Source organism: Rutidosis leptorrhynchoides, chromosome 6 (genome assembly GCF_046630445.1).
Source record: "Rutidosis leptorrhynchoides isolate AG116_Rl617_1_P2 chromosome 6, CSIRO_AGI_Rlap_v1, whole genome shotgun sequence".
Taxonomy (NCBI): Eukaryota; Viridiplantae; Streptophyta; class Magnoliopsida; order Asterales; family Asteraceae; genus Rutidosis; species Rutidosis leptorrhynchoides.
In genome coordinates this window covers 148,827,583-148,842,467 of record NC_092338.1, presented here as the reverse complement: position 1 = coordinate 148,842,467, position 14,885 = coordinate 148,827,583, and positions in this window count along the sequence as shown.

The window sequence follows — 14,885 nt, the reverse complement described above, 5'->3', positions numbered from 1 at the left end:
GTACAATTTACAACAAAAAGTGGCTTAAAACTAGAACGATTGCAGAAGGAAGAATTGTGAACATTGAAGCATTTCCCGAAATATTCGACAAGCTACTCCAAAGAGATCTATCATCATTTGTTCTAATCAACGGACCCGTGTATCCTGAACTGATAAGAGAGTTCTATGCTAACTTCAGCTTTAACTCAGAGACAAAGGTGGTAAAGTTCCATCTCAACAAGAAATGGTGGGAATACCCTCTTGGAGCCTTTGGTGAAATTCTAGGTGTACCTACCGAGGGAAGGGGGTTTTATAGCAGAAGACACAAGATGGAACACCTACCTGAATTCATTCAAGCTACTGATGTATTAACTCGGTTTTGCAAACCGAAAGTCAATCACTTTGAAATTATTTCCAAAGGATTGACAGGAAAGGATCTTTGTCCAGATCTTGATATCCTAAACAAAATCATTGATCATAACATCTACTGCAGGCTAGAAAATCATTCGTACATTCATGTTACTTAAATCTATGTTATGTGGGCATTTAAATTAAATGAAGGAATCAATGTGGCCTTTCTAATGGCATCCCGAATGAGCAACTTAATGACTGAATCAACTAGGTCTCTTCCATATGGCATGCATCTAAAAGTCTGTTCACCTATCTCAAACTCACTCACTCTATCGTTAAACAGCCCTCTTTTGAACCAATCAACAAGTTGACTGTCATTCGAAGTGGCAATCTACCAGGAACCTCTCATGGAAGAAGATCAAGTCTTCAAGATGAACTAGATGAAATTGAAAATTATCAACCAAATGAAGAATCGGATGAAGAAGAAACCATAATGGAAGATGAGGTTGCAAACTTGAGGGAGCATCAAGAATTCGTGAATTCAAGCTTTGAAACCAAAGTTGACAGAATTCTTAAGCGAGAAGAGGAAATTTGTGAGAATCACTCCAAGGTCAAGAAGGCATTGAAGGACTTTGTGAAGACCATTTCATGCAAGAGGATATAAATTGTGTGTTGAGGATGGTGTAATAAAATTTGCTTGAATGTTTATGTTTGAATATTTCGTTCTTGAATGTTGGTCTAAAACAATGGTGTACTTGTAGAATAATTTAGCACTCAATAATGTATGTTTACTATGTGTTCACAACTGATTATACTTGCATGCACAAGTCAAAGCACATGAAAAGTATGACTCAGTCCGTGCACGGCTGTCATCACAGTCGACCGAGGGATCGACCGCAGAGTGTCTGACAAGTTATTTTGTCTTAACTCCCTTACACAAGCTAAATTGATTATGTAACAACCCAACCCGTTAACTAACTAAAATCGCGAAATAAAAAAATTTTTTGAACATGGCTGTCCAGATGGGGTGCGCGGCGCGCAGCCCCACCGCGCACAGGGTCTGGCAGCCCGCTGTCCACTTTTTCCATTTTCCGTAAAAAGATCTTCCACTTCCCGACATTTTTAGATGAAACGCTTTTCACAACATGTTCTAATATGAAAAACTCATACGATTCAATCATAAAATGAGTTTTACAAAACGGGGCCCACATCGATCGTTTTACGAATTTCGTTCAAAACATACAAGTTCGACCATAAGAGTTTAAATTCCAAACGACACTATGAGCATGGTGTTTGGGGATTAAACTACCCAAATCTCGGTCAAAATCCAAAAGCTATAACATCCAAAAGCGTCCCCTACAAACCAAGCGGGATCTCTAATCCATACGAATGCCCTTACCCTTGTCTCCGCCGGAGCCTATAAAAAGATAAACAACGAGAGGGTAAGCAAAGCTTAGCGAGTGCAACAATTATACATACACATATATAACCCATCTATTTGCATTCGCACGCACCAAATACCTCATACGAGAATATAATTCAAATAGCATACCGTCTTACTCATAATGCTAACAACTCGTACACTATCACAACATCACATTAGCATATACACAACACAATATATATATATATATATATATACATATATATATATACATATATATATATATACATATATATATATATATATATACATATATATATATATATATATACATATATATATATATATATATATATATATATATATATATATATATATATATATATAGCATGCTTGTATAACGTTCAACAACATAATATGGTTAACCATAACGCTATGGTGCTACCGGCTCGTGGTTCACACCATACGCATTTGAGTCTCACTCTTTTATAGTGCTACCGACTCGTGGTTCACACTTTGTTTATAGTGCTACCGGCTCGTGGTTCACACTTGTTTATAGTTCTACCGACTCGTGGTTCACACTTGTTTATAGTGCTACCGGCTCGTGGTTCACACTTGATGCTACCGGCTCATGGTTCACATCATGATACATCACAAATAAATACGCCATATACATACATGCATAATTATTCCACTCACCTTAATGATTTGGTGACGATATTAACTTCCGCAAGCCTAAAAGCAAAGTACCTAATACAATAAGTACCCGATTAACACACCAACTAGTTGGGCTAAAAGCCAACAACTTACACATGTGCATTAAATGACTTAAATGCATTAAATGACTTAAATGCATTAAATGCCTCATTTACATCAAAACTGACCCTAAAGGTCAAAACCACCACATATCACTAAAAGCTAGTGATTTAGGTCTAACAACACTAACTAATACATAATTTGGTGTTTTATACCCATCTATTTTAATTAGGTCAATTATCACCCATTTGACCACTTTAAGATCAACACACCCATTTCGGGTCATCCACAAACCCACATAACACCCATTTACCAAACATCTAGGTGTGCTAGTAATTAACTAACCAATTTAGGCTCATAAACCCCAATTAACCATTTGAAACCCTAGGTTAGTTACTATTGAGTCTTCATGACTCAATCTTACCCAAGAACACCCAAAGTCACCAAATATGGGTTTTGTGTTCATCACTAACCCAAACCCTAACCCTTAACAAATTAAAATAGGGAAATCAAGGTTAGAACATACCACCACAACTAAAACGTAGCAAAAGACTAGATGAACAACTTTAATACTTGAGCTTTAACCCGGATCAAGCTTCTTCCTCCTTGATTCAAGCTTTCTCTCTCAAGAACACTCTTCTCTCTCTAGAATTTGATTTGGGGTTGAAAATAAGGTTGGTGTAGTGTTGAATGTGTTTTCAACCACCACATAACTGGCCTTTACAGCCCCAACTCGTCCTCATGTGAAAAGTCCAAAATACCCTTCATTTATCTTTTAATTAAAAAACAGAAAACTGTGCACATGGCTAGTGCGCAGCGCGCTCCCTTAGGTGTGCACGGCGCGCACGAAGGTCTGGACAATTTCTGACCTCAGTTTCAATACACAATAATACCCACACTCTATGTACCATATTTACACTGCTGTACAATAATAATTTAGGTCTTACAACTCTCCCCCACTTGAATCGGAGCGCGTCCTCGCGATCCAAGCCGCATGACAAGAGGGAAGATAAACCAACACAAATTCTTCGGGCTCCCACGTAAACTCGGAACCTTTACTACGAGGCCATTGAACTTTAAAAGTTCTCACCTTTTTATTTCTCAATCTTTTGACCTTCTCATCGAGTATAGCAATCGTCTCCTCAATATACTGTAACTTATTGTTTAGCTCAATCTCGTCTAATGGCAACCACGATGAATCGTCCGCAAGACATTTACGGAGATGGGAAACATGGAATGTATTATGAATCCCCGCAAGCTCTTCGGGTAATTCCAAACGATACGCGACTTCACCAACACGAGCTAAAATTTTAAAAGGACCATTAAACCGAGGAGCTAACTTTCCCCGTTTTCGAAACCGAATAACACCTTTCCATGGCGAAACTTTAAGCATCACCATGTCACCTTCTTGGAATTCGATCAATCGCCTACGTTTGTCGGCATACGACTTTTGTCTATCTTGAGCCGCTTTCAAGTTAGTCCGAATCATCTCAATCTTACAATTTGTCTCTAAGACCAAATCGGTGCTCCCGATTTCTCTTTGACCCACTTCGCCCCACAAATCGAAGTTCGACACCTCCGCCCATAAAGCATCTCATAGGGTGGCATCCCAATACTAGTATGATAACTATTATTGTACGAGAATTCCACCAACGATAAGTGCTCGTCCCAACTACCACCGAAATCAATAATACACGCCCGTAACATATCTTCCAATGTTTGATTCGTGACCATCCGTTTGAGGATGATACGACGTGCTCAATTTCAATTTCAATTTCAATTTTAATTTTGTACCCATATCTTCATGAAACTTTTCCCAAAACCGAGATGTAAAACGGGTATCTCGATTCGAAATAATAGATATAGGAACTCCATGCCTAGATATCATCTCCTTGATAAACAACTTAACCAAAGTTTCCGACGATATAGCTTCCCGAATGGGAAGAAACAAGGCACTTTTCGTCAATCGATCAACTATTACCCAAATCGAGTCAAATTGGGTTCTCTTCGTTTTTGGTAACTTTGTGATGAAATCCATGGTAATGTGCTCCCATTTCCATTTCGGGATTTCTAACGGTTGTAACTTACCATACTGATTTTGGTGTTCGACTTTCACTTGCAAACACGTGATGCATTGTTCAACATACTTAACAACATCACGTTTCATGCCCGGCCACCAATACTCTCTCTTCAAATCAAGATACATTTTTGTCGCTCCCGGATGAATAGAATACTTTGACTTATGTGCTTCATCAAGTAGCACTCGTCGATGATCACCCATTTTAGGCACCCACACCCTTCCTTGAAAAGATAATAAACCATGCGGACCTTAGGTAATAAACTCCGTTTGTCCCACGATTCGTTCCTCATTCTTATTGTTAACAAAAGCTTCGATTTGAGTCTCGTCAAGCTTTACAAGAAAATCGTTAGTAATAATCATACGTAACAATCCCAATCGTAACGCCGGGTGATGACTCTTTTGTAGTGACCCAAACTTTTCCATGTTTATATATATTAAATGAAATTGTTATTTATATGATTAAGTATTTCTAACATGTTAAGCAATCAAACTTGTTAAGACTTGATTAATTGAAATAGGTTTCATATAGACAATTGACCACCCAAGTTGACCGGTGATTCACGAACGTTAAAACTTGTAAAAACTATATGATGACGTATATAAGATTATATATATAGTTAAAATGATATTATTATAAGTAAGTATCTCATTAGGTATTTTAACAATGTGTTATATACATAAAATTGAGTTTATTGAATTAAGAAACTCGAAACGATATATATATAACGATTATCGTTATAACAACGTCTTACTAAATACATATGAATTATATTAAGATATTGATACACTATGTTTAATCATGATAAATGATAAGTAAACATGTCATTAAGTGTATTAACAATGAACTACATATGTAAAAACAAGACTACTAACTTAATAATTTCGAAACGAGACATATATGTAACGATTATCGTTGTAGCAACATTTAACTGTATATATATCATACTAAGATATATTAATATATCATAATATCATGATAATGTAATAATTTAACATCTCATTAGATATAATAAATATTGGGTTAACAACATTTAACAAGATCGTTAACCTAAAGGTTTCAAAACAACATTTACATGTAACGACTAACGATGACTTAACGACTCAGTTAAAATGTATATACATGTAGTGTTTTAATATGTATTCATACACTTTTGAAAGACTTCAAGACACTTATCAAAATACTTCTACTTAACAAAAATGCTTACAACTACATCCTCGTTCAGTTTCATCAACAATTCTACTCGTATGCACCCGTATTCGTACTCGTACAATACACAGCTTTTAGATATATGTACTATTGGTATATACACTCTAATGATCAGCTCTTAGCAGCCCATGTGAGTCACCTAACACATGTGGGAACCATAATTTGGCAACTACCATGAAATATTTCATAAAATTACAAAAATATTAGTAATCATTCATGACTTATTTACATGTAAACAAAATTACACATCCTTTATATCTAATCCATATACCAACGACCAAAAACACCTAAAAACACTTTCATTCTTCAATTTTCTTCATCTAATTGATCTCTCTCAAGTTCTATCTTCAAGTTCTAAGTGTTCTTCATAAATTCTATAAGTTCATAAAATCAAGAATACTTCCAAGTTTGCTAGATTACTTCCAATCTTGAAAAGTGATCATCCAACCTCAAGAAATCTTTCTTATTTACAGTAAGATATCTTTCTAATACAAGGTAATACTCATATTCAAACTTTGATTCAATTTCTAAAACTATAACAATCTTATTTCGAGTGAAAATCTTACTTGAACTTGTTTTCGTGTCATGATTCTGCTTCAAGAACTTTCAAGCCATCCAAGGATCCTTTGAAGCTAGATCTATTTTTCTCATTTCCAGTAGGTTTATCCACAAAACCTGAGGTAGTAATGATGTTCATAACATCATTCGATTCATATATATAAAACTACCTTATTCGAAGGTTTAAACTTGAAATCACTAGAACATAGTTTAGTTAATTCTAAATTTGTTCGCAAACAAAAGTTAATCCTTCTAACTTGACTTTTAAAATCAACTAAACACAATATATATATATATATATATATATATATATATATATATATATATATATATATATATATATATATATATATATATATATATATATATATATATATATATATATATATATATATATATATATATATATATGCTAACTTAATGATTTAAAACTTGAAAACACGAAAAACACCGTAAAACCGGATATACGCCGTCGTAGTAACACCGCGGGCTGTTTTGGGTTTGATAATTAAAAACTATGATAAAATTTGATTTAAAAGTTGTTCTTCTGGGAAAATGATTTTTCTTATGAACATGAAACTATATCCAAAAATCAAGGTTAAACTCAAAGTGGAAGTATGTTTTCCAAAATGGTCATCTAGACGTCGTTCTTTCGACTGAAATGACTACCTTTACAAAAACAACTTGTAATCTGTATTTTCGACTATAAACTTATACTTTTTCTTTTTTAGATTCTTAAAATAGAGTTCAATATAAAACCATAGCAATTTGATTCACTCAAAACGGATTTAAAAAGAAGAAGTTATGGGTAAAACAAGATTGGATATTTTTTTTTATTGTTGTAGCTACGGGAAATATTGTAACAATTCTATACAAATCATATTCTAGCTAACTTATATTGTATTATATAGGTATTCTAATATATTATGTAATCTTGGGATACCATAGACACGTACGCAAATGTTTTGACATATCATATCGACCCATCTATATATATTATTTGGAACAACCATAGACACTCTATATGCAGTAATGTTGGAGTTAGCTATACAGGGTTGAGGTTGATTCTAAAAATATATATACTTTGAGTTGTGATCTAGCCTGAGACGTGTATACACTGGATCGTGGATTGATTTAAGATATTATGTATCAATTTATTTCTGTACATTTAACTATGGACAACTAGTTGTAGGTTACTAACCAGGACAGCTGACTTAATAAATTTAAAATAGTAAAACGTATTAAAAATGTTGTAAATATATTTTGAACATACTTTGATATATATGTACATATTTGTTATAGGTTCGTGAATCGACCAGTGGCCAAGTCTTAATTCCCGACGAAGTAAAAATATGTGAAAGTGAGTTATAGTCCCACTTTTAAAATCTAATATTTTGGGATGAGAATACATGCAGTTTTATAAATGTTTTACGAAATAGACACAAGTAAATAAAACTACATTATATGGGTGAATGATCGAAGCCGAATATGCCCCTTTTGCTTGGTAGCCTAAGAATTAGTAAACCGATCTACTAATTGATGCGAATCCTAAAGATAGATCTATTGGGCCTAACGAACCCCATCCAAAGTATCGGTTGCTTTAGTACTTCGAATTCGTTTTTATCATGTCCGAAGGATTTCCCAAAATTATAGGGGATATTCTTATATGCATCTTGTTAATGTCGGTTACCAGGTGTTCACCATATGAATGATTTTTATCTCTATGCATGGGATGTATATTGAAATATGAAATCTTGTGGTCTATTATTATGATTTGATAATATATAGGTTAAACCTATAACTCACCAACATTTTTATTGACGTTTTAAGCATGTTTATTCTCAGGTGATTATTAAGAGCTTCCGCTGTTGCATACTAGAATAAGGACAAGATTTGGAGTCCATGCTTATATGATATTATGTAAAAACTGCATTCAAGAAACTTATTTTTGATGTAATATATTCTTATTGTAAACCATTATGTAATGGTCGTGTGTAAACGGTATATTTTAGATTATCATTATTTGATTATCTACGTAATGCTTTTTAAACCTTTATCGATAAAATAAAGGTTATGGTTGTTTTAAAAATGAATGCAGTCTTTGAAAAACGTCTCATATAGAAGTCAAAACCTCGCGACGAAATCAATTAATATGGAACGTTTATAATCAATATGAATGGGACATTTCATCTTTTGACTTAACGCATCCGCGACCACATTCGCCTTGCCCGGATGATAAAGTATTTCATAATCATAATCTTTTACCACATCCATCCACCTACGTTGGCGATAATTCAAATCTTGTTGGTTAAAGAGATGTTTCAAACTCTTATGATCCGAATAAATCGCACTCTTGACACCATACAAGTAGTGGCGCCAAATTTTCAATGCATGAACAACCGCCGCCAACTCAAGATCATGAGTCAGATATCTCGTTTCGTGTTCCTTTAATTGTCGAGAGGCATACGCGATGACTTTACCTCGTTGCATTAGAGCACAACCGATCCCACTTAAAGAAGCATCACAATAAACCGTCATGTCTTCTACACCTTCCGGCAATACTAAAACCGGAGCTTGACACAACTTCTCTTTTAACAATTGAAAAGAAATTTCTTTCTCGTTCTCCCAATTAAACCTCGCGTTCTTTGTCTTCAATGGAGAAGAAATTTTAGAAAAGTCTTGGATAAACTGACGATAATAACCGGCCAATCCGAGAAAACTTCAGATTTCCGTAGGCGTAGTCGGTCGTCCCCAACTCTTTACTGTCTCGATCTTCCCCGAATCTACTTGAATACCATCTTTGTTCACAATGTGGCCAAGGAATTGAACTTCCCTTAGCCAAAATTCACATTTGGAGAATTTAGCATACAACTTCTCCTTCCGCAACATCTTTAACACACCCCGCAAATGATGTTCATGTTCCTTCATACTTTTCGAATAGACAAGTATGTCGTCAATGAACACAATTACCGACTTGTCCAACATAGATTGGCACACTCGGTTCATAAGGTCCATGAATAGTGTTGATGCATTCATAAGACCAAAAGGCATTACCACAAACTCAAAATGCCCATAACGCATTCGAAAATCCGTTTTCTCAATATCTTCCTCACGGACCCGCATTTGGTGATAGCCGGACCGTAGGTCGATTTTAGAGAAATATGTTGCACCTTGGAGTTGATCAAACAAATCGTCAATCCTAGGCAATGGATAACGATTCTTGATCGTCACTTTGTTCAACTCCCGATAATCGGTGCACATCCGCATACTACCATCCTTCTTCTTCACGAATAAAATCGGAGCGCCCCATGGCGAAGCACTCGGTCGAATAAAACCCTTCTCAAGTAACTCTTGGGTTTGATTAAACAACTCTTGCATTTCTGTCGGCGCTAAACGATAAGGAGTTTTAGCAATGGGGGTAGCCCCCGGATCCAACTCAATGCGAAATTCAACTTGTCTTTCCGCCGGAACACCCGGTAACTCATCCGGAAAAACGTCTTCGAATTCATTAACCACCGGAATTTCATGAATGGGTGGTGGCTCATCATGAGTATCAACAACATGGGCAAGAAAAGCCATGCCACCACTAACAAGGAAACGACATGTCCGTGCAAAAGTGCATATCGGCACAAGTCTTCTTCGCTTATCGCCATGAATAATTAACTCTCCCCCACTTGGGGTTTTCACACGAATAGATTTTTCATAGCATGCAATATCGGCTCTATGACGATCGAGCCAATCCATACCAACGACAATATCAAAATCATCCAAAGTCATCGGAATGAGATCGATTTCAAAAGTTTTGGTACCAAACACAACATTACAATTTTTACAAACATCAACCCCTAGCACCGTTTTACCGTCCGCTATTTCGACTTCTACCGGATGACTTAACTTAGCTAGCAGTTTATTTAACTTAGGCACAAATCGAGGCGACACAAAGGACAAATTAGCACCACTATCAAAAAGTATCCGTTCCAGATTAGAGTTAACCATGAAAGTACCTGAGATAACTTCATTGGATTGCTTGGCTTCGTCATTAGTCATCAAATAATTGCGACCCCTAGCCGTACCCGCCGCCTTCTCTAACTTCTTAACATGATCGGTGTTCAAATTGGGACACTCCGGCCTTCGGTGCCCTTCCTTACCACAATTGTAGCAAGTAAGCTTGATTGACGCCTTGGTACAATCACGGGCCATGTGTCCTCTTTGATTACAATTATAACACGTGGGTCCGAAACCCCCGGAAGCACCCTTCTTCACACTATTAACACTTTCGGAGCCTTTCTTGTTCTTTTTGTTCGAAAAGTTCGAATGACTCGAACCTTCAAACTTCCTCTTAGAAAAAGAGAAATCACTTCTTTTCGGAACCTCCGGTTCAAAACCCCGAGCTAATTCAAATAACTCTTTAAAAGACTTAGCCATTCCCCGACTAATCTTACCCTTCAACTCATCATTCATGGTACGGTAGAAATCCTTCATCAACTTGTGATCGTCACCAACATATTCCAGACAAAAACGAGTCTTTGCCAAGAAGGTAGACTTGAGAGTAACCAAGTCCATTGAACCTTGTCGCAAATTGTGCAACTCGTCCCGGATTCTTTCAAGGTCGGAAGAAGTTCGATATTCTTTGAAGAATTCCTTCTTAAACTCCTCCCACGTTAAGTACATGCATTGCTCTTCACCATATAATTGGATTTTACCATCCCACCACAACTTCGCCTCTTCTCGTAACATGCTAGAACCATACCTCTCCTTCTTCTCGGGAGGACATTCCATGGTACGGAAAGCTCCCTCGATATCGAAAATCCAACATGTGCTTTTCAACGGATCTCGTACCCCATTAAACATCAGGGGTTGAGCATCCTTGAAATTTTTGTAATGGAAGTCTCGCCTTCCATTCCCACCGTTACCATCACCCCCTTCACCATGAGGATGAATGTTTCTAGCTTCTAATGCCTCCTCGATCGCGGCATTCATTCGCTCATTTATCATTTCGGTTACTTGCCCATCAACCGATTCTTGGAAAACCTTTCGGACATCTTCAAGAAATTCCGTTTTTAGCCTTTTAAAGATGGCCTCAACCTTGGCCGTGAGTTCAATGTCCTCGCTCATGCCTCCTTCATTGGTATCATGTCCATTTCTCATCTTCATTCTATAAACGAAGTAAATTAAATAACGAACGAAAAGACTTGACACAATATACATGAACACCACACCGCCCCATCTTGCTCAACAATCATCGTGCATCACTTGTTCGACACGATTTGAACCCGTAACAATGGTAGCTAATCATTGTTACGCGATCACGTCGCATTAACTCGCTAGTACAACGTCTATCTCGCTTGATGATTGCAAAACACAACACAAAACAATAATCGCATAGTTAGCTCACCTAAAACTAGGCACTAACCAATCCCCGATCCGACCCGTCTCCTACAAGTCCCGTATAACGCGCATACACAATAAAGTCTAAGTCTAGGCACCTATCTCATGTCGCCTAAATCCCTTAGACCATGCTCTGATACCACTTGTAACAACCCAACCCGTTAACCAACCAAAATCGCGAAATAAAAATTTTTTTTAAATAGGGCTGTCCAGATGGGGTGCGCGGCGCGCAACCCCACCTATGCGCGGCGTGCACAGGGCCTAGCAGCCCGCTGTCCACTTTTTCCATTTTCCGTAAAAAGATCTCCCACTTCCCGACATTTTTAGACGAAACGCTTTTCACAACATGTTCTAATATGAAAAACTCATACAATTCAATCATAAAATGAGTTTTACAAAACGGGGCCCACATCGGTCGTTTTACGAATTTCGTTCAAAACATACAAGTTCGACCATAAGAGTTTAAATTCCAAACGACACTATGAACATGGTGTTTGGGGATTAAACTACCCAATTCTCGGTCAAACTCCAAAAGCTATAACATCCAAAAGTGTGACGACCCCGTCAAAACACTTAACGGATCCGTCAGTTGGTCCCACAGCTTGATCGGACTTAAATGAATTAAATAAACAAAGTTGCATTCTTTTATCTCAAAAGTTTCCCAAAAAGGAAACAAATCAAAATATGTAGTTTTAAACAACCAACCATAGTAATTAACCAAAAGTTGACACAAAACCGTGCCAACAAACCCACAAGTTTAAATTATCTAAAAATAGAATGCAAGCTTAAGTTTCATAAAATGTTTCATAAAATCTGCCCAAATGCATGCAGACTCTTCTAAACACAGCGGAAGCATCACAAAACTCAAGTACCTGTGAAAACATGCAAGTAAACTGTCAACACAAAGGTTGAGTGAATTATAGGTTTAAATAAATAAGTAAACTTTAGACCACAAGATTTAAAAATGTTAGAAAACATTAAACATTATTCCATTATCCATGAGCCACATGGTAACCACTTAACCCTTTATTTACATTTGCCAAACACAATAAAAATATACACTTGGACAGTGTATCGACAACAAATTACGAAGTACTAAACATTCCGATTATAAATTGCTAGCGCGACTAGCTCGAAATGGGGTTGTCAAACCCGATAGATCTATCCGTAGGATTCGCGTTCACCGGTAGAAACCAATGATTACAGTTACCAGACTAGGGAATATTTTTGTCCAACTCACAATGAATAATTAAATTTAACTGTTACTTGTGTCTAAACGTAAATGAAAATGCATGTAATCACATCCCAAAAATATATTTTGAAAAGTATGTAAAAACGGGACTATAACTCACCTTAAAAGCAACTGAAGAAACCACATAAATAAGCGAACAACAAATAGAATAAAGTGATCAGGAATGATCACAACGCCGACCTATAAATAAAGCAGGTCGATATAAATAACTAACTTAGGTCAAGTCTTAGTATGATAGCTATTGTACATGTTGCAAGTAGACATAGAACAATACTCGGCAAGCATCGGTTTGACTGGAACAGCGTACGGACACATACTTTCTATTTTTAGAAAGTTTCTATTTTTAGCAGGTTTTCATTTTTGGAAAGTTTCTATTTTTGGAAAGTTTCTATTTTTGGAAAGTTTCCAAATTTAGAAAGTTCTATTTTTAGAAATTTTTTAAGTTAGGAAAGTTTCCTTATTTATAAAGTCAACAAAAGTCGACTGGAAGTCAAAGTCAACCGAAAGTCAACTCAAAAGTCAACCTTGGTCAAACATAGTCAACATTAATTTGAAAAGTGTAAATTATAATAATAACATAAGTTATAATGTTTATTAAAGTTAAAAGTGTATAATTATGTCATAACATAAGTTTAATTAAATAAAATGAATTATTAAAGTTAATATAAGTTGAAGTGATATAATTAATATAACATAAGTAATTAATTAATTAATTAAATATTAACCATAATATAAGTATTATTAATTAATAATAAATTTTAAATCATATCATAAGTATTATTAATTAATAATGAATTATTAATCATATCATAAGTTTCTAAATATAATTATTAAATCATAAGTATTTAATAATTAAATCATAGTTAAATTATAATTAAGTCTTATAATAATTAAATAATTATTTAATCTTTATTATAAGTCTTATAATAATATTCTTATAAAATAAATTTAATACTTATCATAAGTATTTTCCATTAATAATAAAAGTGTTATAAATCATAAGTTAAATTAAAAGGTTAATTAAATCATAAATAATAATTAAATGATATAATAAATATTTATATCATAAGTCTTAAATAATAATAATTACTTCTTTTACCATAAGAAATTAATTAATAATGATTTTCATTAATTTTATCATAAGTTTTAGAATTAAACATAAGTTTTAATTCAAAAGTTCATCGGGTCGTATCTTGAGCCCCGGGTGTCGATTTCTGGCGAGCCTTATATGCATCTCCGCCTATTCAAACCACCCGACACAATGGTGCACTCAAGAACACACCAAGAACAGTCCACAAGTCGTGGTAATCAGCCATGACACCACTTGGACCTTCAATTTACTCAAAACCGTGTTTTAGTCGTAACAGGTGAACCGTGGCTCGGATTTAGGTGACCGAACATGAAAGTTCGTCCCACCATCAGTCCTAACACACTAACACACCCTAAAGACATCAAGGATGGTCACAAAGTCAGACCAAACCTGTTTCATGTCAATCCACATTTCAATTTTAACAAAATAGTAATTTGATCATAACTAGGGCTCCGGGAATCGAAACGACATGAATCCGGAGTCTAAAATTAATGTCTTGATGAGAGGAACTCATTTACATACTTTATTTTAACATTTATCTCAGTCACAAACCCAGAATACACGAAATAGCTGCTGTCCAGAATTTAACAAACCGAAAACATGTGATTATGAGTACATCTATGCATACAAACACCATTACAATAATCCACAAACATCATACTACTAAATAATCATCAAAATACAGTAAATAAATGAAAAAAAATTGAAAATTCTAGGGTTAGGGTTTATACCCTAAGCAAGAAACGATTTATGTAATCGCGTAGAGAAGAACGAGAGGAACGCGTTGGTACTAATTACTCCTTGATCCAAGCTATAATTTTAGATGATGATGGTGATGTT